Source organism: Macrotis lagotis, chromosome 4 (genome assembly GCF_037893015.1).
Source record: "Macrotis lagotis isolate mMagLag1 chromosome 4, bilby.v1.9.chrom.fasta, whole genome shotgun sequence".
NCBI classification, from domain to species: domain Eukaryota; kingdom Metazoa; phylum Chordata; class Mammalia; order Peramelemorphia; family Peramelidae; genus Macrotis; species Macrotis lagotis.
Window position 1 is genome coordinate 189,522,845 of NC_133661.1, and position 26,926 is coordinate 189,549,770.

The 26,926-nt window shown below is 33.6% G+C and overlaps 2 pseudogenes; both read left to right on the forward strand.

The window, feature by feature from the left end:
* The first annotated feature begins 6,080 nt into the window (after nucleotides 1-6,080).
* Nucleotides 6,081-7,016, forward strand: LOC141520216 (olfactory receptor 4F6-like; annotated as a pseudogene).
* Nucleotides 7,017-18,628: 11,612 nt separating this feature from the next.
* LOC141522822 (olfactory receptor 4F6-like) lies at nucleotides 18,629-19,576 on the forward strand (annotated as a pseudogene).
* Nucleotides 19,577-26,926: the final 7,350 nt, after the last annotated feature.

The following is a 26,926-nucleotide window of genomic DNA, read 5'->3' on the forward strand; positions in this document are numbered from 1 at the left end:
ATTTCTTGGGATTTTCTAGGTAGACCATCATGCCATTTGCAAAGAGTGAGAGTTTTGTCTCTTCCTTCCCAATTCTAATTCCTTCAATTTCTTTTTCTTCTCTAATTGCTGATGCTAAAATTTCTAATATAATGTTGAATAGTAGTGGTGATAATGGACACCCTTGTTTCACCCCAATCTTATTGGGAATGCCTCTAGCCTCTCTCCATTGAATATAATGATTGTTGATGGTTTCAGATAGATACTGCTAATTATTTTAAGGAACAGTCCATTTATTCCTACATTCTCTAGTGTTTTTAATAGGAATGGACACTGTATTTTGTCAAAAGCTTTTTCAGCATCTATTGATATGATCATATAATTTCTGATACATTTCTTGTTGATATAATGGAGTATACTAACAGTTTTCCTAATATTGAACCAACCTTGCATTCCTGGAATAAATCCTACTTGATCATAATGTATTATCCTAGTGATAACTTGTTTTAATTGTTTTGCTAAGATTTTATTTCAGATTTTTGCATCTATATTGATCAGGGATAGAGGTCTATAATTTTCTTTCTCTGTTTTAACTCTTCCTGGTTTAGGTAATAGGACCATATTGGTTTCATAGAAAGAGGTAGGCAGAGTTCCATCTTTCCCTATTTTTCCAAAGAGTTTACATAGAATTATCACCAATTGTTCCTTTAATGTTTGATAGAATTCACCTGTGAATCCATCAGGCACTGTAGATTTTTTTTAAGGAGTCCAATGATTGCTTGTTGAATTTCTTTTTCTGAGATAGGGATGTTTAGGTATTTATCTCTTCTTCATTTAACCTGAGCAACTTATATTTTTCTAAATATTCATCCATTTCACTTAGATTATTAAATTTATTGGCAGAGAGTTGGGCAAAATAATTTTGAATTATTACTTTAATTTCCTCCTCATTGGTGATGAGTTCACCTTTTCAATTTGGTTTTCTTCTTTTTTTAATCAAATTGACCAGAGGTTTATCACTTTTATTGGTTTTTTCATAATACTAACTTTTGGTTTTATTTATTAATTCAATAGTTTTTTTACTTTTGATTTTATTGATTTCTCCTTTAAATTTTAGAATTTCTAATTTAGTATTTAATTGGGGATTTTTGATTTGTTCTTTCTCTAATTTTTTTAGTTGCATATTTAGTTCATTGATTTCCTCTTTCTCCAATTTATTCATGTAAGTGTTTAGAGCTATGATATATCCCCTGAGAGTCACTTTGAATGAATCCCATAAGTTTTGGTATGTTGTTTCATTATTATCATTATCTAGGATAAAATGGTTAATTATTTCTATAATTTGTTTTTCAGTCCACTCATTTTTTAAAATGAGGTTATTCAGTTTCCAATTTTTTCTGGGTCTATATCTCCTTGGCCCAATATTGCATATGATCTTTACTGCATTGTGATCTGAGAAAGATGTATTCACTATTTCTGCCTTTCTGCAGTTGATCATTAGGTTTTTATGTCCTAGCACATGGTCATTTTTTGTATAAATTCCATGTACTGCTGAGAAAAAGGTATATTCCTTTCTATCTCCATTCAGTTTCCTCCATAACTCTACCATATCTAATTTTTCTAACAATCTCTTTACCTCCTTAACTTCTTTCTTGTTTATTTTATGATTCAATTTATCTAGATCTGATAGCAGGAGGTAAAGGTCTCCCACTAGTAGAGTTTTGCTGTCTATGTCTTCCTGTAGTTCTTTCAGCTTCTCCTGGAAGAATTTCGGTGCTGTCACATTGGGTGCATAGATATAGAGATAGAGATAGAGATAGAGATAGAGATAGAGATAGAGATAGAGATAGAGATAGAGATAGAGATAGAGATAGAGATAGAGATAGATAGATAGATAGATAGATAGATAGATAGATAGATAGGTAGATAGATAGAGATAGACATAGACATAGACATAGACATAGACATAGACATAGACATAGACATAGACATAGACATAGACATAGAGATATATTGAAATGACTTTATTGTCTATGGTACCTTTTAGGAGGAGAAAGTATCCTTCCTTATCTCTTTTAACTCTATTTTTGCTGCTGCTTTGTCTGAGATAAGGATTGCTACTCCTGCTTTTTTCACTTCAGCTGAAGCAAAATATATTTTGCTCCAACCTTTTACCTTTACTCTATATGTTTCTCTCTGCTTCAAATGAGTTTCTTGTAAGCAACGTATTGTAGGATTCTGGTTTTTAATCCACCCTGCTATTTACTTATGTTTTAAGGGAGAGTTCATCCCATTCACATTCAAAGCTATGATTATTAATTCTTTATTGCCCTCCATTCTATCTTCCCTCTGTTTGTATTTTTCTCCCTTCCCCCCTTATCCATATTCCCAAGTATTTTATTTCTGAATACCACCCCCTTCAGTGTGTTTGCACTCATATATCATACCCTCCCCTTTCTTTCCCTGTTCCCCTTTCCCTTTTTCCCTTTTCCCTTCCCTTCCTTTTGTTATTTTCCTTTTTCCCCCCACGGCCCTTCTGTTCCTCCATCCCCCCTTCCCTTTCCCCTTTTAATACTTGAAAGGTTAGATGTTTTATAAGTTAACTGAGTATGTGTAGATTGACTTTAAGGCAAATTTGAGGAGAAGATTCAGGTGTTTCTCATCTTTTCCCTTCTTCCCCTCTATTACCATGGATCTTTTGTACCTCTTAGTGTAATGAGCTTTACCCCATTCAATCCCCTCCTTCCTCAAGTCTCTTTCCTGTCCCCCATTTAAGGAGGTAGTGTTTTTTCGACAATTATATCTAAGTCATAGAAAATTCTGAGTGTCTGTCCCTTCTAGTTCAGTATATTCTATTGAACAGAGTAAATTCCTGAAAGTTATTAGAGTCTTTCTCCCAAGTGGGATTAAAGCCAGTTCCATCTCTTTAGCTAGCAGTCTCATGGATAGGTCATGAATGTCCTTCATTTCTGGCAAGGTATATTCTCTCTGTTAGAGTTACAATTCTCAAGATTTATGAGAATCTTTTTCCTCATGCTGGGATATAGCCAGTTTCAAGTTACTGGATAGCATTTTTTTTTTCCTTTTACTGCCCCGTTTTTATTTTTTTTTTTAATTTTCATGTGTCTCTTGAACTTCCTGTCTAGATATTCTGTTTAGCTCTGGTCTTTTTATCAGGAATTTTTGGAATTCTTCCATTTTGTTAAATGTGAATCTTTTTCCCTGGAAGAGAAGGCTCAGCTTTGCTGGAAAGTAGATTCTTGGCTGCATTCAAAGCTCCCTTGCTCTTCGAAATTTCTTGTTCCAGGCCCTTCAATCCCTTAATGTTGATGCAGCCAGGTCCAGTGTGATCCTTACTGTGGCTCTTTGATATTTAAATTGTTTCTTTCTGTCTGCTTGCAGGATTTTCTCTTTTATTTGATAGTTCTGCAATTTGGCCACAACATTCCTTGCTGTTTTCATTTTAGCGTCTTTTTCTAGAGGGGATCGATGCTTTCTTTCAATAACTACTTTGCCCTCCAATTCCATGATATCAGGGCAGTTTTCCATCACTAGATCCTGTAATATTAAGTCTAGGCTTTGTTTCTCTTCAATGTTTTCGGGAAGTCCTATAATTTTCAAGTTGCCCATCCTCGATCTATTCTCCAGGTCAGTGGTTTTTTGGATGATGTATTTTACATTTTCTTCCATTTTTTCTACTTTTTGATTTTGTTTAACTGACTCTTGCTGTCTCATGGAGTCATTTGTTTCTGTAGATTCCATTCCTTTTTGGGGGGAAGTGTTTTCTTCATTAACCTTTTGTAACTCCTTTTCAGTTGGTCAATTCTACTTTTGAATGAGCTTTCCATTTGACCAATTGAGGTTTTGAGAGAATTAATTTCTTTTTGCATTTGCTCAATTGGCGATCTGAGAGAATTGTTCTCATTTTGCAATTGTCCAATTGATGATCTGAGAGATTTATTCTCCTTTTGTATTTGTCCAATTGTACTTTCTAAGGTTTTGTTTTCTTGCTGCAAGTTATTAATTGTCTCTCCCAGATTTTCCAGTTGATTTTTTAGCTCCTTCCTTATTTCTTCAAGTAAGTCTTTCTGTGCTAAAGGCCAGATCGTATTCTGCTCAGAAGTTCCCCGTCTTTCTGAGTTCGATTCTTTCCCTTCCCAGAATTTGCCTAAGACCTTGAGTTGGGGAGGGGGCTGGTTCACAGGGGCTTGGAATCGCTAAAGGTTTTACTCACTGAGAGAAATTTCTCTGGCTGGTGAGAAGGAGGTGTTGGTTGCTTTCTCTGGAGTGTTTGTGAGCTTGATTGAGGCCTTCTCCCTTTGCTTGAAGGGACAAGTTGGAGCTATTGAATTCTTTTGCCTTAAATCAATGGTGCCCTTTACCCTGACCTGAGGTCATTCCTCAGCTGGGCTGGTTCTTCTGCTCACACACCTGAGCCTGAGGCAGAAGTTGTTTGCATTTGTTTGCTCTAGGAGTTCTGAGCTGTAATGGGACTTTGTTCCTCAGTCCAGAGGAGCCCAGGGATGGTGTCCCCAGCTCTCCTGCTCTGGAACTCTCCCCCCAGCCCTGTTGGCAAGCTCCCAGGGGACAGCCCCAACACAAGTGCCTCTACTCCCTAGTTGACTCAAGCCCCTGCAGTCTAGCCCCACTGCTGATCCAGCATGCCTGCTCTCGAGCCCTCAGACTCCAGCTCTAATTAAGCTGTTAATCTGGTGGATCTGGGGCTGATCCTCCCTTTGGGCCCAGACTCACCCCTCTGAATTCAGAGAATGCTGCTGCTGGAGACAAATCCTGAGGTAGATGTTCTTTCTCCTGCCTTTTCTTTCTGGGTTTTGTGGGTTGGATTTCTTTTAAGAGGTTTGTTTCATGTGATAGATGGGGAAGAGATCAGGACACTTTAGAACTGTGCCTGTCTTCTCTCCTCCAACTTGACCAGAAGTTCCACATCACTTAATCTTAATGGCCTCATATCCAGGGCCATTTCCAATAATTCTGTTCTATATCTTACCACAGGACCCAGATGGTAGGTGAGGCTCGTGACTTAGCATAGTATCCCTCCCAATCAAATCCAATTCATGTGCTTGTCATGGAATCACCTCCCTGATATCATGACCTTCTTTGAGACAGAAGGACCAAAAACCCCCACATTCAACTATTGATGTTAGTATATTAACTGAAATATGTTTAAATCTAATTTAGCTTTCTATTTATCTCAATAAATTATGTATATTTTTACTATTCCCTTGCTTCAGATCATGATTGCTACCACTAATTTTTTATAGCTTACTGGATACATAATGAATAATTTTCTAATCATTTTCTTTAACTCTATGGCAATATTCCTATTTTTAAGTTTGTTTCCTGTAAACAATAGAATGAATTTTGCTTTCTAAATAAGTTTATTATTTTGTTCTGTGTATGAGTTAATTTCATCAGTATCTGTGACTTTGATCATTAATTGAGTATTTCCATTTACTCTTTGTTCTTTGGTTCTTCTTTTTGTAAAGAAAAATTAGAAAATGAAAGTGAAAAGTGTGATTAACTCTAGTGAGAAATAAGCAAAGCAAGCTGTTCTCACTTCACGCTCCTTCCACATTTTTTCTCATATATACCCGTTTTTTTGCTTTTGCAAGGCAAATGGGGTTAAGTGGCTTGCCCAAGGCAACATAGCTAGGTATTTATTAAGTGTCTGAGGCTGAATTTGAACTCAGGTACTTCTGACTCCAGGGCCAATGCTCTATCTACTGTACCACCTAGCTGCCCTCACATATACCTTAATCAAAAAAATCAATTCCTTTTATTTGAATTTGGTATACTTTGCATTATTCATTCAGCATTTACTGAAACCTTTTTATTTCTTAGCACTAATATATACAAATATATGTATGTATATATATACATATATATATAATTTCCAAAAATGTAAGTATGCAGCAAACTGATAAATGAGGAATTTAAAAACTTATCATATCCAGAAGAATTATTATATAAATTATTAAAACTCTAAAAATATCTACATTACAATAGTCCTTATTCATTCATTTATTTATTTATTTATTTTGGTTTTGTTTTTCCTTTCAGGGAAACTTAAAGTTAGTCTGATGAATGAACTGGATCACTCCATGGTGTCAGAGTTTGTGTTCCTGGGATTATACAGTTCTTAGAACATAGAGCTTGGTCTCTTGGTGTTTGCCTCCATTTTCTATATGGCTTTCATGTTGGGAAAAATCTTTATTGTACTTTCAGTGATCTGTGATGGTCATCTTCATTATCCAATGTATTTCTTGTTGGCCAACCTCTCTATTATTGATTTGTGTCTCTCCACTTTTGCAATTCCCAAGATGATTTATGACCTTTTTATGAACACAAGGTCATATCATTCTATGGTTGTTACACCCATATATTTTTCATTCATTTCATGGGAGGAACTGAAATGGTGCTACTCATTTCTATGGCATTTGATAGATATATTGCTATATGCAAGCCACTTCACTATTTGACCATTATGAACCCCAAAATGTGTATTGTTCTTCTGGCATCTACTTGGGTCATTGGCCTTATATACTCAGTGATGGAGTTGGCTTTTGTGGTAAATCTGCTTTTCTGTGGTTCTAATGAAATTGATAGTTTTTATTGTGATCTTCCTTGATTCATGAAATTAGCCTGAATGGACACCTATAAGTTGGAGTTCATTCTTACAGCTAACAGTAGTTTCATCTCTATTGGCAGCATGTTTCTCTTATTCAGTTCCTATATTTACATCTTGGTCACTGTTCAGAAACATTCTTCAAGTGGAATGTCCAAGGCTTTCTCTACTCTTTCAGCTCACATCAGTGTGGTGATCTTATTCTTTGGTCCATGAATTTTTTTTTTATGTGTTGGCCTTTCCCTACAATGATAGTAGATAACTTTTTTTGCTGTTATTGACTTATCACCCTGTCTTAAATCCTTCTATTTATGCATTTAGAAACAAAGACATGAAGGCCGCAATGAAGAGCTTGATTGGCCAGATAGTGAGTTTTAGGAAAATTTTATAAATTACATTTATAAACAGAAATAATGTTCTTCAGGCTCATAGCAACCATTTAACATCTGAATGTGATACAGTGTGGTGAAGTGTGTAGAATGTTGATTTGGATAATAGGAAGATTTAAATAATTGTTTTATATAAACTTCAACCTGGATGTGAATGTGGGAAAATAGCAGTGTCCTGCACCCAGGGAGAGCAGAGATATTTCTGCCTTCTCCCCTGGGCTCTTTACCGTCTGTAGGCTGTGCTCTGGAGGTGCAGACTGGTTTATCTCAATTCTCACTGCAGGTTCTGTAGCCAGTACACTTGACTCCACACTCATTCGGGTTTAGCTGAATTCTCTCCCTGCCCCTTCAAGCTGTTCCCTGGCTGCACTGCAACCTGGGCTTTTTCCAACTCCTATTCCTGGTGAGGCACACCTTTGCTGTGGAACTTCTAAGTTATCTTGAACTGGGAAAATGCATCACTCAAGTTTTCTGTGGGTTCTGCCCCTCTAACTTTTGGCTAGAGTCATAATTTGATGGCTTTTGTAGTTCCCTGGGAAAAGAGTTCCCAAGAAGTGCTGCCTTCATACTGCCACCTTGGCTCTGCCTCCCCACCCCCAATGCTATCTGCCAAATTTAAAATTTAGAAAACTGAGACAAAGATTAAATTACATAAAACGAGGTGGAATCTGAGCTAAGATTTGAATTCTTGTGTTCTTGCATCTAGATTCAACACTCTGTCACTGAGGCATCAACTGCTTCCACGTGTTATTGTTCTATAATTTAAAAGGCTAGACAACTATTATATAAAACATAGAGACAATCCATTAAGAAACACGTGATGATTTCTGAACCAGAAGAGGCATACATATTAATGTATGATCATAAGAGGAAAACCTGTGACTTGGAAAAGTTTTTAAAAGGGACATGTAGTAATGAAATACTTCATTGAAAATTTCTTGATTCAAGAAAATCTTGGGAGATTATTATAATGAGATAGGATTCAGGTCACACCTTTCTTTGAAACCTCTTTATATGGTTGTCAAATTTGAAGATGGTAAAAAGTGACAAAAACAGATTGTTTGACAAAATATCTCAAAAAGCTGTAAGCAAAGCAAAGGCATGCTTTTGGAGCAATATATTCTAAATGACAAAAGAAGAGCAGTATATCTCAAACTTTTAGCTCTTAAGACCAAACACCTTTGCATTCTCAGTAATTATTAACTATTTTAAGTTGGTTATATTCATCAAAATTTATTATAATAGAAATTAAACCTATTTAAAGATCATACATTTAGGGGCATCTAGGTGGCACAGTGGATAGGGCACCAACCCTGTAGTTGGGAGTACCTGAGTGTAAATTGAGACTCAGACACTTATAATTACCTAATTGTGTGACCTTGTTCAAGTCACTTAACCCCACTGCCTTGCAAAAACTAAAAAAAAAGTGAAGATCATACATTTATTCATTTACAAATAATGATAATTATATGTTAACATAAATAATATCTTAATGAAAATAACTATTTTCTAAAAGATTCAGTCATAGTTATTACACTGTTTTAAATGATCTTGAAAATCTAATTGTCTCATTCAAGCAGAGATACCTGAATCCTCATATGTACTTCTACATTCAATATGTATTGATTTCTTGTTTTGTTGAAGTATATGAAGACAGTCTGACATTACAGAGATGTATAATTAAAATCAAGAAACATTTTACTAGAGAAATGACATCTTAGTATCATCATTTAAACACTTTTCACCTCATAGAAACACTCACTGGAAGGACTTTAGGGATTTTCTGGAATCCATGGATTCCACTGTACAAACCACTGTAAACCACTGTACAAAAGTATCACAGAGTGAGAAAGTAGTATGGTTGCAGAGCATGAAGATTTCCTGGTACATTGTATTTCCAAGAGATATTTCAATCCTTAACTGATGCAAAGAATAGACATCATATGAATGATGCTATCATTTTTCCAATAACATTTACTTCATATGAAGTGCTTCATATATTTACTTCATATTAGTATTTGCTTCATATTCAGATCTTTACTGGATCTATGTTACTAAAGTTCCTCCAACCAGCAAAGGGTCTGAGACTGTATTTTATATTACAAAAAGGTTCTTTAAGCCTTGTAAGTCGTTTACTATTCTAAATGGCTTGGAATTGTAGACAGATGAATACAGGACAGCATAGGATATAATGATTCCAGATTTTTTTTGTTATATGGATGTTTATTTAAGCAAGGACATTTTACAGTTGACAGTCCATAGGATCTTCCAGGAGAAAGGTGGAGGAGACACTCTGGATATCTGAGTTAGTTCTAGTTTTCTAATTAATTTAAGTTGGTCTCCTGAGCTTCTGGTCAAGGTTGAAACTTAAGAAAAAGGCTTAATGGATGGAGAAGAATTCTAAGGGTGTATGTGTTGCAAGATTCAAACTTGCTACTAATTTATGGATGTAGTTTTAACAGAAAGTTGGTTGTTTACCTATTTGTTCATTACAAGTTTAAAATGAAAGTTTTCATCCATCATTTCCTATATGGTAAGGAGCTCTTTTAGGCCATGAGAATAAAAAATAAAAAATAAACAAAGTTTGCAATAATACATATATTATTTTGCTAAACCAAATTGGAAAATGCAAATATTTATATAAAACAACAGAAATTATTTTAAGAGGGACAGTTTTCTTATAAGAGGTGGGATCAAGTAAGGTTTCAAGTAAGAGATGGCATCTCGATTCTGTTATTAAGAAAGCTAAGAATTATATGAGACTGATGCAAATTGGGATGCTAGTTATCATCAAGTCAAAGTTATATAGTCAAGACATGGTATTTCATGATAATGAGAAGCTAGGGAGGCAGACTGAGTAGAAGACACAGTGTTACATTATAAGATGGGAAAATAGATGAGAACCATTTTGTAGAACTTTAAACTTCATGATGAGAATTTGCATTTTATCCAAAGGTCATTGAATATTATCTTTAAAATTTTATTTTTAATTTATGAAGATAGTATTTCCATATCAGAGTGGAACAAAAAAGAGGGTTGTATATATAATTATAAGTTTCTTAAGTGCAATTAGCTATTCCTCTCACATATATAGTATAGTTATCATGTAACTCTCCTTTTTTTTTAACTTCTCTCTAACCAAGAGTTGGACACCCTTAGACTCAATGTCTGAATAGCCTTTTACTTTCTTTGAATTTCTTTGAATTCCTACAGAAAAATTACCCAGATAACCTAGATGCAGTGGGCAAATTAGAAACTGAGATTCCACTGATCTCCCCTGGAAAGAGATCAAAAAAAAAAACAACCCCCAGGAATATTATAGATATTATAGCCAACTTCCAGAAATCCCAAGTCAAAGAGAAAATATTACAAGCAGCCAAAAGGACACAATTCAAATATCATGGTGCTGCAGTCAGCATCACACAAGACTTAGCAGCAACTACATTAAGGGCTTCTAGGGCTTAGAATATAATGTTCTCCAATGCAAAAGAGCTCAGAATGTAACCTACCCAGCAAAACTGGACTTCCTCTTCCAGGGGAAAAAGATAGACTTTCAATGAACCAGGGGAATTTCAAATGTTCCTGTTGAAATGCCCAGAGCTGAATAGAAAGTCCTCAAATACAGGACTCAGGTGAAACATAGAGAGTGGAGGAGAAGGGTAAAATATGAGGCACTTAATGATGATGAACTACATGTATTCCTGCATAGAAAAATGATACTGATAAGACTCATATGAAACTTCTCATTTAATAGAACAGGTAGAAGGAACTTTTATAAATGAAGCACATAGGAGAGTTGAATTTGAAGATATAATATATTGTAAAAATGCAATCGATGGCTAAAATTGATATGTAATGGGAATAAGAGAAAGAAGAGGTGGAATAGACTAAGATATTTCATATAATTAGATTTTTTTTATTATTGCAATTAGCTATTGCAATGATATGGAAGGGGGGAATGAGGGAACTTTCAATCTCATCAGAGGTGCCTCAGAGAGGAAACAGCATATATATATATATATATTTGCTTTTTATTTTAACAAGAATTCTGAAAAGTTTAGAAAATGTTAAATGTATCAATGGGTCCCTAACCCTGGATTTTCAATAACCCTATGAAAAGCAATCTCCCTGTCAACAATTCCAACTTTCCTTATCTAGCTCAACAAGTTCCTTACTCATATTTCCTTAATAAGGTTCAATAATTTTGCTCATTTACTTCAGAGTCTACCATTGCTCATTTTGTAATTTTTTACAGAAGATAAGTTGTGGAACAAAAAGTAGGCTTCTGATGGTTCGTGGAAATGTGATTTAGTGATTTTGAAATATGAATACTCCAGTAGTCTAATGGATCAAATAACATAATAAATTTTGGATACTTTGGAAAAGCTAAGGTTCTATATAAATATTGAATCATTTTCTAGCTATCAATATAAGTTTAGGAAATGCTTGCTGTATTCTACGACTATAATCACTGAACCAATATTCTTAAATAGCTTAAGACAGGGATTCTCTGAGTGGAGTGAAAGTGACATTAATGAGAGATTCTGTTAAAGTAGGATTGACAAAGTATGGAAATTAAGGTGATATTAGAACTGAATGATATCACACCCAATTTGGATCAAGGAACAACATGGAAACAAAGTAAAGACTGACAGATTGCTTTCCGTGGGGGTGGGGTGGGTGGTGGGAAGTAAGATTTGGGGGAAGTTGTAAAAGTCAAATAATATCTTTAATAAAAATAAATTTAAAACATATCTGGTTTGCTACCCTCAAGACAATAACCTACTCGTGCTCAAGGTCACTAAAATTGTGTAGGCCTCCTTTTAGAAAATAAAATCAGTGGGCTTATACTTTTTAAAAATAAAATAGAGATTGACCTTCAAAAAAAAAAGAACTGAATGAGAGGAAAATTCCAAAGATGTATTCAAAACTGAAAATGTACTTCCTGAAAGGCTACTATTGCCATCAGCAAAAATAGAGAAATAACTCAATATTATATTTTATTATATTTACTTCACTCAGAAGATATTTATCAAGATCCTAGTGGCTATATGTTGTCATCACTCTCCTAACTCCACAATTTTCTCAACGTCATCAACCACATTTTTTAAAGCAATTCAACAAAATATATTTAACAGTATTTTTAAAGACAGGAGAAAAAGAACATCAAAATAAGAAGAATGTATAATGTAGAATATTTATAAGGTTCTGCATTTCTGACCTCTAGGCTCCAAGGATCTTAAAAGTCATCATGAAAATGACTGACTCTTCTACTAGTATTGTACTGCTGGTATTCTTAGTTAGAGATCACTGCTTCTGTCTCTCATAGGCCTCTTACACTCAACATGAACATAACAGAGCTAATTTCTCTTAAATCATTTTTTATACATGCTATCTTATTTATATTGATTGCACCACCCCAAAAAGCCTTAATGCTCCATCTCCTTCAACTGTAAGCACCATTGATCACCAAATTTTCTCATTCTACCTTCACAAAATCTCTTGCATTGGTCATTTCTTTGCATTAACACAACACTTCAGCTGACTGAACCTAATTATCTCTCATTGATGATATTGAAACAGTTTCCTTATTTTCATCTTTGCCTTTAATTTCCTACCTCAAATCCACAATAGACATAACTGCTAAATTAATACTCTAAGAATTCCTTTTCATAATATAGAATTTCTAAAGGTCTAAATTGTCATCAATAAAGGAAATGCAATAAATAGCAAACATGAGATATTATTTTATACCTATAAGATTGGTTAAAATGAGCAAAGGGAAAGAAACAAATGTTGGAGAAACTGTGGAAAAACTGGGACATTAATTCATTGTGGAATTGTGGACTTATCAACCCACTTTGAAGAATGAGCTGGAATTCTGTTATGAAACATTCTGTACTTTACTCTTTCCAAAGATGAATAGGGGAAAAGAAAAAATTCTATATGTTCTTAAATATTTATATTTTAGCATCAAAAAACAGAAATTAGCTAGATGACCAAAAATTGAGAAATGGGCAAGAGAATTGTGGTATATAAATATGATGAAATGCAATTGTACTATAAGAAAGGATGACTTTGATGAGTTTAGAAAAGCATGGATACACTGGCATGAAGCAAAATTTTGAGAAACCAGATAAAATATATTCAGTAACAATATTATTTTAAAACCAACTCAGAAGGAATAAATCATTTTAACTCATACAAAAATGCAGAAGAATTATTAAAAGCCTATGAAGGAAAATGCTAACTTCATCCAGAAAAACTGAAAAAAACAAAAATGAATAGAATTATTGTACACATATTTAAAATAATTCTATAACTTCATATATATGTATATATGTGTATGTATGTGTATGTGTATATATATAAATATATATGTATGTGTGTATGTATGTATATAAATTTTTGTATATAAAAAATTACAAAATGAGCAATGGTAGACTCTGAAGTAAATGAGCAAAATTATTGAACCTTATTAAGGAAAAATGAGTAAGGAACTTGTTGAGCTAGATAAGGAAAGTTGGAATTGTTGACAGGGAGATTGCTTTTCATAGGGTTATTGAAAATACAGGGTTAGGGACCCATTGATACATTTAACATTTTCTAAACTTTTCAGGATTCTTGTTTAAATAAAAAGCAAATATATATGCTGTTTCCTCTCCGAGGCACCTCTGATGAGATTGAAAGTTCCCTCATTCCCCCCTTCCATATCATTGCAATAGCTCATTGCAATAATAAAAAAAATCTTATTATATGAAATATCTTAGTCTATTCCACCTCTTCTTTCTCTTATTCCCATTACATATCAATTTTAGCCATCAATTGCATTTTTACAATATATTATATCTTCAAATTCAACTCTCCTATGTGCTTCATTTATAAAAGTTCCTTCTACCTGTTCTATTAAATGAGAAGTTTCATATGAGTCTTATCAGTATCATTTTTCTATGCAGGAATACATGTAGTTCATTATCATTAAGTGCCTCATATTTTACCCTTCCCCTCCACTTTCTATGTTTCACCTGAGTCCTGTATTTGAGGACTTTCTATTCAGCTCTGGGCATTTCAACAGGAACATTTGAAATTCCCCTGGTTCATTGAAAGTCTATCTTTTTCCCTGGAAGAGGATGTTCAGTTTTGCTCAGTAGGTTACATTCTGAGCTCTTTTGCGTTGGAGAACATTATATTCTAAGCCCGAGAAGCCCTTAATGTAGTTTCTGCTAAGTTTTGTGTGATGCTGACTGCATCTCCATGATATTTGAATTGTGTCCTTTTGGCTACTCCTAATATTTTCTTTTTGACTTAGGAGTTCTGGAATTTGGCTATAATATTCCTGGGGGTTGGTTTTTTTTTTTTTTTGGATCTCTTTCCCTGGGGGAGATCGGTGGAATCTCAATTTCTAATTTGGCCACTGCTTCTAGGTTATCTGGGCAATTTTTCTTTAGGAATTCTTTAAAAATGAGGTCAAGGTTGTTTTCCTGATCATGACTTTCAGGTATCCCAATAATTTTTAATTATCTTTCATGAATCTGTTTTCCAGATCAGTTGCTTTTTGAAAGAGATATTTCACATTTTCTTCTAATTATTCATTCTTTTGTTTAAGGATGTATTGTCTTTTGACTTCTTGTAAAGTCAACAGCTTCCCTTAGCTCCATTCTAGACTTGAAGGATTTGTTTTTCTCAGAGAGCTTTCTTATCTCTTTTTAGATCTGGCCAATTCTGCTTTGCAAAGCATTCCTCTCCTCAATAACTTTTTGAACTGTTTTATCATTTGACCTATGCTGGTTTTTAACATGTTATTTTCTTCAGCATTTTTTTGGATCTCCTTGACTAAGCTGCTGACTTCATTTTCATGTTTTCCCTACATCTCTCTCATTTCTTTCCCCAATTTTTCTTCTATCTATGTTACTTGATTTTCAAAATCTTTCTGAATTCTGTGATAGTCTGATTCCAACTGCTTTATTTCTTGGAGTCTTTAGATGCAGAAGCTTAGACTTTCTCATCTTCAGATTGAATATTTTGGTGCTCCATGGGACCAAAGTAATTGCCCATGGTCAGGTTATTTTTTTTCTGTTTACTCAATTCCCTAGCTTGTGTCTGGTTTTCGGGTGTTTCCTGAGCTTTTGAGTAATATTGGGGCACCCCCCCAAAAAAGGAGAGAAGGGGTACAATGGAAGATGGGATGTGAGTGATGGAGAAGAGGATGGACCATGGGGGAGAGGGTTAGATATAACATATTTTCTTTTTTACTTCTTGCAAGGGACGGGGATTGAATGGCCTGTCCAGGGCCACAGGGACAGGTAGTTGCTGGGCCTAATGGGTGGTATGTGGGTTCGGTGCCTCTTGGCCCCAGGGCTAGTGTTTCGTCTGCTTTGCCAATCAGCTACCCCACAACACAAGAAGAGGAACAGAGTAAAAAGAGGGAGAAAATATAGTTTATTTTAGTGAGGAATTATGAATGGCAGGAGTTGCAATCAGCAATAGCAACTGTGGAAAAATATGGAAGTAATCTTTGGGATAGACTTATCATAAAGAATGTGATCCACCCACGAAAGAACTGGTGTTTTGGGAACACAGATTGAAATACATATAATTTTTTTTCTTTTTCTTTTTCTTTTTCCTTTATTGTTTGTGAGGGTCTATATTTTTAGGGGGGAAGGGGTAGTCTTAAACAGAAATATTTTTTGTAATGTCTAAAAAATTTCATTTGCACAAACATAAAACTAATTAAATATATATTAAGATAAAAATAAAGAGTAAATTTGAGGCTTTGTAACTTAGTCAACAAATTTTTTAAATAGAATTTGTATTTTCCATATTTGTGCATGCATGTATATTTCAGTAGAAATTCATCTTTTCTCTCTCCTCCTCTGAATCTCCCTGTCCTTCAAATCAGCATGTTGCATGTTACAAGCCTGGATAGTCAAGCAATACACTTTTCACATTGGTTATGTCCAAAGAAATGCCTCATTCTTGATTCTGTGTCCATCAGTTTTTTTCCCCCTCAAGAAGTATATAACATCTTTCATCATTAATCCTTGGAAGTCATGATTTATCACTGCATTAATTCAGTTTCTAATTATTTCAGAGTTTTTTGTATCTGCTGCATAAATTCTCTTATTTCTGTTCAGTTTCCTTTGTATTGTACATATATGACTTCCCAAGTTTCTCTCAAACAATTCTTCTTATTTCTTATATAATAATATTATTCCCTAATTTATTTAGTCATTTCCAGGTGCATAATACCAAATCTCTTTTTGCTTTTTTTGCCCTCAAAAAAGGACAATAAATATTTAGACAACTTTAGAGTTTGTTTTGGTAGGATTAACTCTTTCATTAGTCTATTCTTCTTAGCCCCTTTCTCCCCTTCTATTTACCTTTTACTTTCTTTTTGAATGAAATGTTTTTCTCATACTAGCTGTTTACTTGTGTGTATTCTTTTTAAATTGACTAGTTTAGATTAGTGAATTTCCAGTGCCAGTCATTCCCCTCCACTGAAACACCCCTCCATCTTGTTTGTATAGTTGTGCATTCAATGTAATATTTGTGCATTCAAATTATTTGAGATAACAGTTACTTGTCATCTCCACCAGTATTTTCCTCTTCCTCTTTGCTTCCATTATTTTCTTAAGTTCATTAAGAAAACAGAATTACTCTGAGACCTTTTCTATTTAGAGTCCCTCTATGAACTTTAAGGATAATAAATTAAGATGGAATAGTAATTTTTAACATTTAAGCAGTTTATCATTGTTTAGTCTTCTTTCATTGTTTATTCATATTTCATGAATTCTATTTGCCTTTTATCAGGAATGTTTAGAAATTGAGATTTCTTTAAAGATCCATTTTTCTTTTGTAGTATCATTATACTAATTTTTCCTCAGTAAGTCTTTCTTACTTGTTTGTTGTCTGAAATATTATATTCAAACCTTTCCTTTTCTATGTGTTGGCTGCTAAATAATGTGTGATCCTATTTGTGGCCTGTTTCTGGAAACTTGTTTTATTTTTCCTTTGACATGGAAATTTTAGATTTTGACAATAATGTTCATGGAAATTTGTGGTTTCTTTCTAGATATAACCAGTAGACTCTTTCTATTTCCACTTCTTTTCTGGTCCCAAGAGATATGTACATGTTTTTAGAATATTTTTTGAAATTTGATTTTGAGGCTCTTTTTATAACATTAAAATAATCCAATGACTCAAGAATTTTCTGCTCAATCTTTTTTCTGGGGCACTTCTTATTGCTATATCTTATATTTTCTTTTTTTCCAATCTTTCCAATTTAAAATTCCTTGTTGACTTCTATTTCATCCCCTTGAGTTTGTTATTAAGACAAGGTTTATAACTCCAGCTGTTAATTTCCTTAACATTCTTCTATAACTCTTATTTTTTTATACATTTTTCTTTGTATTTCTCACTTCATCAATAAAAATATTTTTAAATCTTTCAAAAACTCATTCTTCATCACTTCCAGGAATTCTACCTGAAGTTGTACCCAAGCTACTCTCTGTGCATGCCTGCATGTGTATGTATGTATGTATGTGTGTGTGTGTGTGTGTGTGTGTGTGTGTGTTTGAGACTTTGGTCATAGATATTTTCGTTTCATTGACATCTGCATTTATTTCTTGAGTTTCTCTATTACTAAAACATCTTTCTAAGGTTGGATTTTTTTCTCCTTTGTTTACTCTTCTGTCCCATTTCCTAACTTCAGATTGGATTTTAGGATTTGACTCTTGGATCTTTAGAATGGAAGCCTGGGTTGGTCTTATTGCTGTCTTCTAGGGACACTGATAATTGTTTCAAGATCTCAGGGGTAGCTCAGCCTGGGCACCTGAACATATTAGGTTTTCCCAATGTGGTCTCACCCATAGTAAAGTCTGATGGCTGCACCCTAGTTTGACCTCTGCAAGTTTACGAACTGGGTTTTGGTCTGACTATAACCTACTTATAGATTTAGTCCCCATCGGTTAACTGAAAAATCCATTGTTTTGGACTGAAAAAATTGTAGATCATTTTTTGTTTTGGTATTCTATTCTTGGTATTTGTTCTGCAGTCTGGGCAAGTTGATGAAACTGAGAATTTGTTGTCATCCTGCTACTTGCTTTTGTAATTGTTTCTCTCTTAGTCATTATATCATCAAGAGCTCTTTGCCAAGGAACTAATTCCACTCCCAGTTGTAAGTTTCTTCCTCATTTTCCTTTAGATTTGGAACCTGGAATTGAGTGGTGCACTATCAGTATGGATCAGAGACCTCTTCTTCCTCCAATGTAAAAGTTATTTGATGTTTTCTATGTTCATCATTCCTGTCTAACATAGCTATTGTCCAAATAGTTCAGACTCCCTCTGCCAGCCTTAATAAAAAATAATTCACTGTGACTTTTAATTGCATTTATCACACGAGGATTCAATTAGTGCCTTTTCTAAATCAGTTTGGATAAGCCTAGGGGAATCTCACCATATTTTTTCCTATTATTCGATCATCTTGTTTCTGTTTACTCAACTTCATATACTAAATGGAGGATTGACATTTTAATATAAAACACTTTTTTGGTAATGCAACTGTTCTAATTTCTTTCTCATTTTCTTCCTTCTAGGTATCAACATAGTCAGTCTGATGAAAGAACTGAATAACTCAATGGTGTTAGAGTTTGTATTCATGGGAATCTTTAGTTCTTGGACAATGCAATGACTCCTTTTGGTTTTCTCCTCCATCTTCTGTGTTGCCATTGTTTTGGGAAACCTCCTCATTGTATTCAAAGTGACTTATGATCCTCAGTTACAGTCTTCTATGTATTTTCTATTGACTAGTCTATCCTTTATTGACATGTCTCTCAACAGTTGTTGATCCCAAGATAACGTATGACCTTTTCTATGAACATAAAGCCATATCATTTCAATGTTGTATCAAACAGATTTTCTTTATTCAATTAATGGGAGGAACTGAGAGAGTGTTACTTGTTACTGTGGCCTTGGACAGATATATTGCCATTTGTAAACCTCTCCACTATCTGACTTTTATGAATCCAAGACTATGCATTTTTTTCCACATATCTACTTGGCTATTGGTCTTATATGCTCTCTCATCCAGTTGACTTTTGTGGTAAATCTGCATTTTTGTGGTCCTAATAAAGTTGATAGTATTTATTGTGACCTTCCTTGCTTCATCAAATTGACTTGTATAGACACTTATAAGCTGGAGTTCATTGTCACTCCTAACAGTGGTTTCATCTCCATTGGCACTATGTTCCTTATGTTCACCTCCTACATTAACATTTTGGTCACTGTTCAAAAAGACTCATCTAATGTATTGTCCAAGGCTTTCTCTACTCTGTCAGCCCACATTAGTGTGATGGTACTCTTTTGATCCATGCATCTTCGTTTATGTAAGGACATTCCCTAAATGCCAGTGGATAAATTTCTTGCAATTCTTGATTTCATTATTACTCCTGTCTTAAATCCTTTTATTCATGCATTCAGAAACAAAGTTATGAGGGTGGCAGTCAAGAGACTAAGTAGCCAGTTTGTGAATTTTGAAAACAGTTCTAAAATTCTAATTTACTAGTGAAGAATATGTTTTAATTTCATTCTGTCCACCTTATAACTTATGGAAGTCAACATTAGTTCTTTAAACCTGGAATTCCCTTGATAAAATGTACTGGTAAAATTGTCCTCAGGATGATTTTCAGACTATCTCAGAATGCCAAAACATATTGCTGATACTTTTACAATGGTTCAAATAAATATTTTAATTATTTTCCATCCTAGAGCTAAAAAAAAGTTATTGTGGTAAACCTTTATGTGTGTGTGTGTATATATACATATATATATATATATATTTCTTGCTTGCTTAATGTACAGGATCTCCATAAAGTCCTATTAAGTTTTTTTAGGGTTTTGCAGCACAGTGGGGTTAAGTGACTTGCTCAACATCACACAGCTATATTATTGAGTTTTAAGTTGAACTTAAAGCAAAACATATAACTGCATTAAGACCTTTGGGTCAATTATTAAGATCTTCATGAGAAAGTATATTTTAATGAAAATAAATAATACTTTTTATTTGACTTACAAGTTTTTCTGCAAATTCAGGAACTTTTTTGGAAGTCAGCGAGGCACTGATTCTATCTTCTACAGTTGGATTTCTTTATGTCACAAGATGTTATTTTCTCTTGAAGAAACTATATAAAAGGGACATGAATCTTTTTCTTCAGTACATTTAATTATCACATTTTGGAGTTGTATCACTGTTGGCTAAGAAGATATAAGTTTTAATGATTCTAACTGTAATCCTTTGTTAATCTTTAAAATCCTCTCTAATTCTGAAATAGTTGGTCATAAAATATCTCCTCTTTCTCTAAACAAGTCTTTTCCCAATTAATTTCTCTTCAGAAGATTTATGCTTCAGATTGCATAACAAAAGAATACAATTAAACACAAAAATGAAAAATTGTCCTTTTTGACCTATTACAATCAAATTTGTACTATATTCCTTAACACCCACTCTGTTCTGAGTATTTCAATACCATTTTTACTTTGCAATGATAGAATTTTTGTGAAATGTTACAAATTTCTTTTTTTTCCTTTCAATCATACTTAAAGCAACAATAATCACTTGTATTATAAATAGAATCTGATAAAATATATTTATTAGTATCATAAATTAACCAATTCTGGATGAAAAATTTACAATGAAGGGAAATTTCTGACTTCAAAAGAAAGCATCTGTTATTACTGGGCAGCTCTAAATGTCAGAAAATATTTAACTCACTTTGGGCACTTTACATCAATAAAATCAAATAAATATATGAATGTATTATAATGGGTAGAAAAAGGGCACATCTAAAAATGTAGGAATGAAACCAAATAAATTGTGAACTCTTCTCTTCTGATAATTTTAAAATAAATCTTTGAATATTGAGGGTGATACCATAATCAAGATCCATATCTAATAGTATAATCCATTGATTTTTAGTTAAAATTTGACTCTGTCCATAGTAACTTGTAAATGTTCTGCCCTCTGGAGTAACATATATAATTCAAAAAGATCTTCCCCATGACGGCCCTTTAGACAACTATTTTTTCTTCCTCTGTCATATCTGTCCTTTCGACTAGACATTTTACCATTTTGACTGTTCATCATTTGAAATGATTTGAATACTCCTTACCAAATGATTCCAATTCATATTTGTTAGTTTTCATGCTATACTACCACTCATCTTTCTATGAAAATGATCCTCATTACCAATAATCTTCTTTTTTTTTAAGGTTTTTTGCAAGGCAAATGGGGTTAAGTGGCTTGCCCAAGGCCACACAGCTAGGTAATTATTAAGTGTCTGAGGCTGTCTTTTGAACTCAGGTCCTCCGGACTCCAAGGCCAGTGCTTTATCCACTACGCCACTACGCCACCCCAACCAATAATTTTCTTAAAATATCACCTTCATAATGTATTTGAGGTATGGTCAGAACAACAGAAATTCAATGTTTTTTAGTATATACTTCTTTTCTTGTCAGCAGACTGAAAATGCCTTTAAATATCTCATTACCTAATTTGACAACTATAACAAACTGTCAATGTGTTAATTTGTAGCTAACTGAAATTAAAAAAATATTTTTTGCATATGCTACTATTAAGACACATCACCTTCATTATCAATCTGTTCAGATCATTAAAAATCAATAATTCTCAAGGAAATGACTATTTGTTTGTGCATTTATCTTTAACAAATTACATGCTAATTTTGCACAATTTTCTGCTTTTTCCAGGTCCTGATTCTCTACAGTACAACAGAAGTGTTCCCAAAGTGTATCCTCTTTTTAGTGGATAAGCCTAGTTTTAGAGAAATCATTGATAAAAATGTTATTTAAGACAGGATTAAAGACTGTCAGAAAATTGTAGTTCAGTCAACTCCACATCTACTTTAAGTGGTGTATATTTGGCCAAAATTCAACCTCTTCTTTACAATGATTGCATAAAGGATTTTCCTCCTCCCCACAAGAATGTGATCACCTTCGAATTTTATTTATATTGGAACCCTCTTGATTTCAAAATGTGGGAGTTGAATTTCCTGTACATGGTTTGGAAGTGACATTTTATCTCCTGTGTAGGAGCAGAGGTTTGAAGTTAGAAGACACAGGATCAAATTTGTCCCTGGTTTGTATTTCTTGTGTGACTAGGCAACTAAACCTCTCCAAACTCAGTTATCTTTAATGTGCTGTAGTTAGATTATATATAATTTTCAGATAACATCTCACTTTGTATTCATGATCTAACAGAGTCTTGAGGATATGGACTTAGGGGAATGAATTAGAAACTTTTTTGGAGTGTTTTAATTTTATTTCATTTCATATTTGTTCATAACAGCCAGAGAGACTTTGGGAGGAAGAGAGATGTATGGGATAGCTTTGATCATGTAAGGTAAGGAGATAGCTTTGATCATGTAAGGTAAGGAAGAAATAATAAAACTATTTTAAAAAGTTAAAAGTACTCTACTTATACATAATAATATTATCCTTCAATTCCTTATAATTATGCATGTATCACTGCTCTCTCAATTGTTCTTTTGAAGAGGTGTAATATTCTTGACTTCATAATAGAGGTATTCCTCAGTTATTTACCCTTAGTTCCTCCATACTTTTATTTTAAATTCTATAACTTGATAAATCATTTAATCTTAGTATTTCAACTGTCATTTTTAGGGACATGAGTTCTTAATGTATGTCTCTAGCACTCACATCTATTATGAACACCATATATGCAACTGCAACTCCAACTCCGTAACACTACCTCTCTACTGCTTTATCCCATGAATTAGATAACTCATCAGGATAGCTACATCTTTAATGGTTGATCAACTTTATTACTTTGTATAATGTTTTCCTAGCCTTCTTGACTCTACTTGGCATGTGTTCATGTAATTGTTCTAGGGTTTCTCTGAATCTATTCTGCTCATCACTTCTTGTAGCACAATAGTATTCCATCACAACTATATACAACAATTTGGTCAATCATTTCTCTAATGTTGGACATAAGCTCTATTTCCCATTCTTTCCCACCACAAAAGAAGCTCCTATAAATATTTTAGATTCTTTTCTGCTTTCTTTTGTCTCTGAAATACAAACTTAGAATTGTCATTGCAGGGTCAAAGGGCATACTGAGTTTTTAAACTCTTTGGACTTTGTTTCAAATTCTTCTCCACAATAGTTTGGCTAGGTCATAACTCCACCTAGAGCACTTCACTATTTGAATTTTCCCAAATCCTTCGCCCAGAATTTATCTTTTTCCTTTACTGTTATGTTAGACAAACTGTTAAATCTGAAGTTATACTTCAGAGTTACTTTATATTGCCTTTCTATAATGAGTAGAGACTTAGAGCATTTCTTTTTGAATGACTGGAATCTTTGATTTTTTTGAAAATTTGTTTACTTTGACTGTTTATCAACTGAGGAATGAGTATTATCTTTACAAATTTATTTCAACTCCTTAAATTTTTGTGAAATCAAACCTTCATCAGAGAAATCTGATGGAAATATACCTGGTAGGTTCCTGTTTTCCTTTACATTTAGACTGCATTAGTTTTGTTTGGACAATCGCTTTTTAATTTATGCACTTAAAATTATCCAGTTTATATTCTATTAAACTTTCTTATTTTTTGTTTGTTCATAAATTCTTCCCTTATCTATTATTTAACATGTACATTCTCCAGCTCTAAATCATTATTGATTATAAAAATGCAAATTAAAAGAACTCTTAGTTGCTACCTCAGACATATCAAATATGATAGTAAGTTAAATGATAAATGTTGGAGTGCATGTGAGAAAACTGGAACACTTATGCACTGATAGTGTAGTTGTGCACTGATCTGAACAGTAATTTGGAATTATGCCAAAAGCTCTTAAGAACTATATATATAGTACCACTACTAGGTATATTTCTCAAAGAGAACATAAGAAAAGGGGCAACGATCCATATGTACACATATATTTATAACAGCCCTTTCTTTCAGTGGGAAAGAATTGGAAATTGAGGGGATGCCCATCAAATGGGAAGTGACTTGAATAATAGTGTTATATGGTTGTGATGCATTGTTGAATTCTTTTTTTATATTTTTCAAGGCAATGGGATTAAGTGGCTTGCCCAAGGACACATAGCTAGGTAATTATTGAGTGTCTGAGATCGGATTTGAATCCTGACTCCAAGGCCAGTGCTCTATTCACAGTGCCACCTAGCTGCCCCCAAAGTTTAATTTTTCTTTTGCAAGGCATCAGGGTTAAGTGGCTTGCCCAAGGACACATAGCTAGGTAATTATTAAGTGTCTGGGGCTAGATTTGAACTCAGGTCCTCCTGACTCCAGGGCTGCTGCTCTATCCACTGCACCACCTAGAGGCCCCTGTAATGCTATATTCTATAAGAAATCATGAGCAAGTGAATTTCAGAAAAACCTGGAGAACAATTACATCAACTGATGTTGAGTGAAGTGGGTAGAACCACCAGGAGAATATTGTCTACATTAATAGAAATAATGTGTGATGGTCAAGTATGATAGGCTTAGATCTTCCCAGCAATATCTTGGTTAAAGAAAATTCTAAAAGACTTATGATGGAAAATTCTGTGCACATGCAGTGAAAACTTTGGAGTCTGAATGCAGATCAATGCCTACCATTTTCAATTTTTAAAATTGTTGTATCATTTTTTTCTCAAGCTTTTTTTGTTCTGATTCTCCATTCACAGCAAGACTAATATAGAAATATGTCCAACATGACTCTGTATGTAACACTTAGATCAGATTATTCACTATCATGGTGATGGATGTGGAAATGGTGGTATGAGAAAAATGTAAAACACAAAATCTTACAACAAATTAACACTGAAAACTATCCTTACATGCCATTAGAAAAATAATGTAAAAAGAGTGACAAACGAGATCTTACTAACCCAATAAATTAATACTCATGCCTTCTAAAAAAGAAATAGATCTTGAAGGGTAAGAGAGATATAGAAATAAAAGATAATGTCGATATTTAATTGAAAAATTATTTTAAAATGTGCATTTATCTATGCCACATTAATTTACAAATTAATATTTCTATCTAAATAATTTGCATTTTTTTACCTGATCTCAGAATATGGTGTGAAATGTAGGTATAAGCCTAGCTTATGCCAAACTCTTCTCAAGTTTTCTCAGGGATTTTTGTTAAATAGCTAATTCTATTCACAAAAGCTTGGTTCTTTGTGGTCACCAAACATTAGGTTACAATGGTCATTTACTATTGTGGTTTGCATGCTTAATTTATTCCACTCATCCAACAATCTATTTCTTAACCAATATTAGATAATTTTGATGATTACCTCTTTATAATATAGTTTGAAATTTAGAATTGCTGTTTTTCTTTCCTTAACATGTTTTAATTTGATTGCCTTGAAAATCTTATCTTTTTTTTCCTTTCACAAAACTTTTCTTCTTATAATTTCTAGCTTTATAATCTAATTCTTTAGTAGCATGGTATGGCACTAAATGAGTGAATTTAGTTGAAGAATGATCATTTTTCTTATATTGGCTCAATCTAACCATGAAAAATTAGAATTTCTTTAATTGTTTAGATCTGTATTTATTTGTGAGAAAATTATTTTTGTGATTGTGTTCCAAAAGGGAGACTTTTGGCAAGTAGGATTCCAAGTACTCTTTCCCATAATTTTATTTGGAATTTCTCTTCTACCTATTCTTGCTGGGTTCCATTCATAATATATAGAAATGCTGTTAATTTTTGTTGGTTTACTTTATATCCTGCATCTTTGTTTAAATTCTTAATTGTTGCCTTTCTGACAAGTTTACAGATACTCTTAACATCAGTGACTTGAGAGCTCCCAAAACTACAGATGCTGCTTCTGTCCTCATCTCTTAATCTCAATGAAAGTGTTTCATCCATGCCAATTTCTTATTCCAGATTCACATATCTCTATATTTCCCTTTCTTGTTTTAGACTGGAAGAATATCTCACTCTTACCTTTTATTGACTCTGCCATTCTAAAATTTGATTTGAGGTGCTATTTTAAAGTTGGGAGGAATGTTGGGTGAGCTTATCTGTGTGATTTTATTTTAAGCTGATGTTTTTCCTTAGGTTTGCTAGTATAGCCTCACTGCTTCATTGCTGGTAGTGAGGTTGGGAAGGTGTTAACTGAGCTCAGAATTAATACATGTCAGTTCATTGTTTTTATCCTTCTTTGGGGTATTCATGGATATAGCTTAAGTAACCTTATCTATGGTGTCAATAATTTCTCTTTTGAAGAGGTTTAGGAGGAAATGATAATCAGAAAAATTGTCTAGTCCTCCCTTTTCTTGTTCATATGACTCAGAATTTTCCTTCATTCTTTGAGTTTGGGGATGATCTTTAAGTCATTTTTTTTACTTTTGGTTATCTACATTTTTTCCCTCCTCATTCAGTCATTTGCTGAATCTTATCTTAAAATTTTGTTTACAACTACTGCCATCTGAGTACAAGCCTTTGCAACTTGACAAATTTTAATAACCTCCTACAAAATCCTCCTTATTTGACATTCTTCCCCTTATATTTTTTTAGTTATGCCACTATTAAAAGTTTTTCTTATCTCTCAATCTTGTAATGTCATTTATCTACTTGGAAATATACAGTGGCATCCTACAGTTTCAAAATAAAGCTCAAATTCTTTGATAAAACATTCAAGGCTCTTCACAACCTGACACTACCATAGCTTTCTAATCTTATCATTTTAATCTCACCTCAGATAAAATATGTATAGAGAGTAGCCTAGGACCCTGAACCAAAGATCTTTTGGAATAATAATGTCTCACAGGGTGACTAAATGTTCTTGCTTCCTTTCAAAACTTTGTGGTCATGATTGAGGGAATAAATCATTGTGGAAAACAGAGCTATTTTT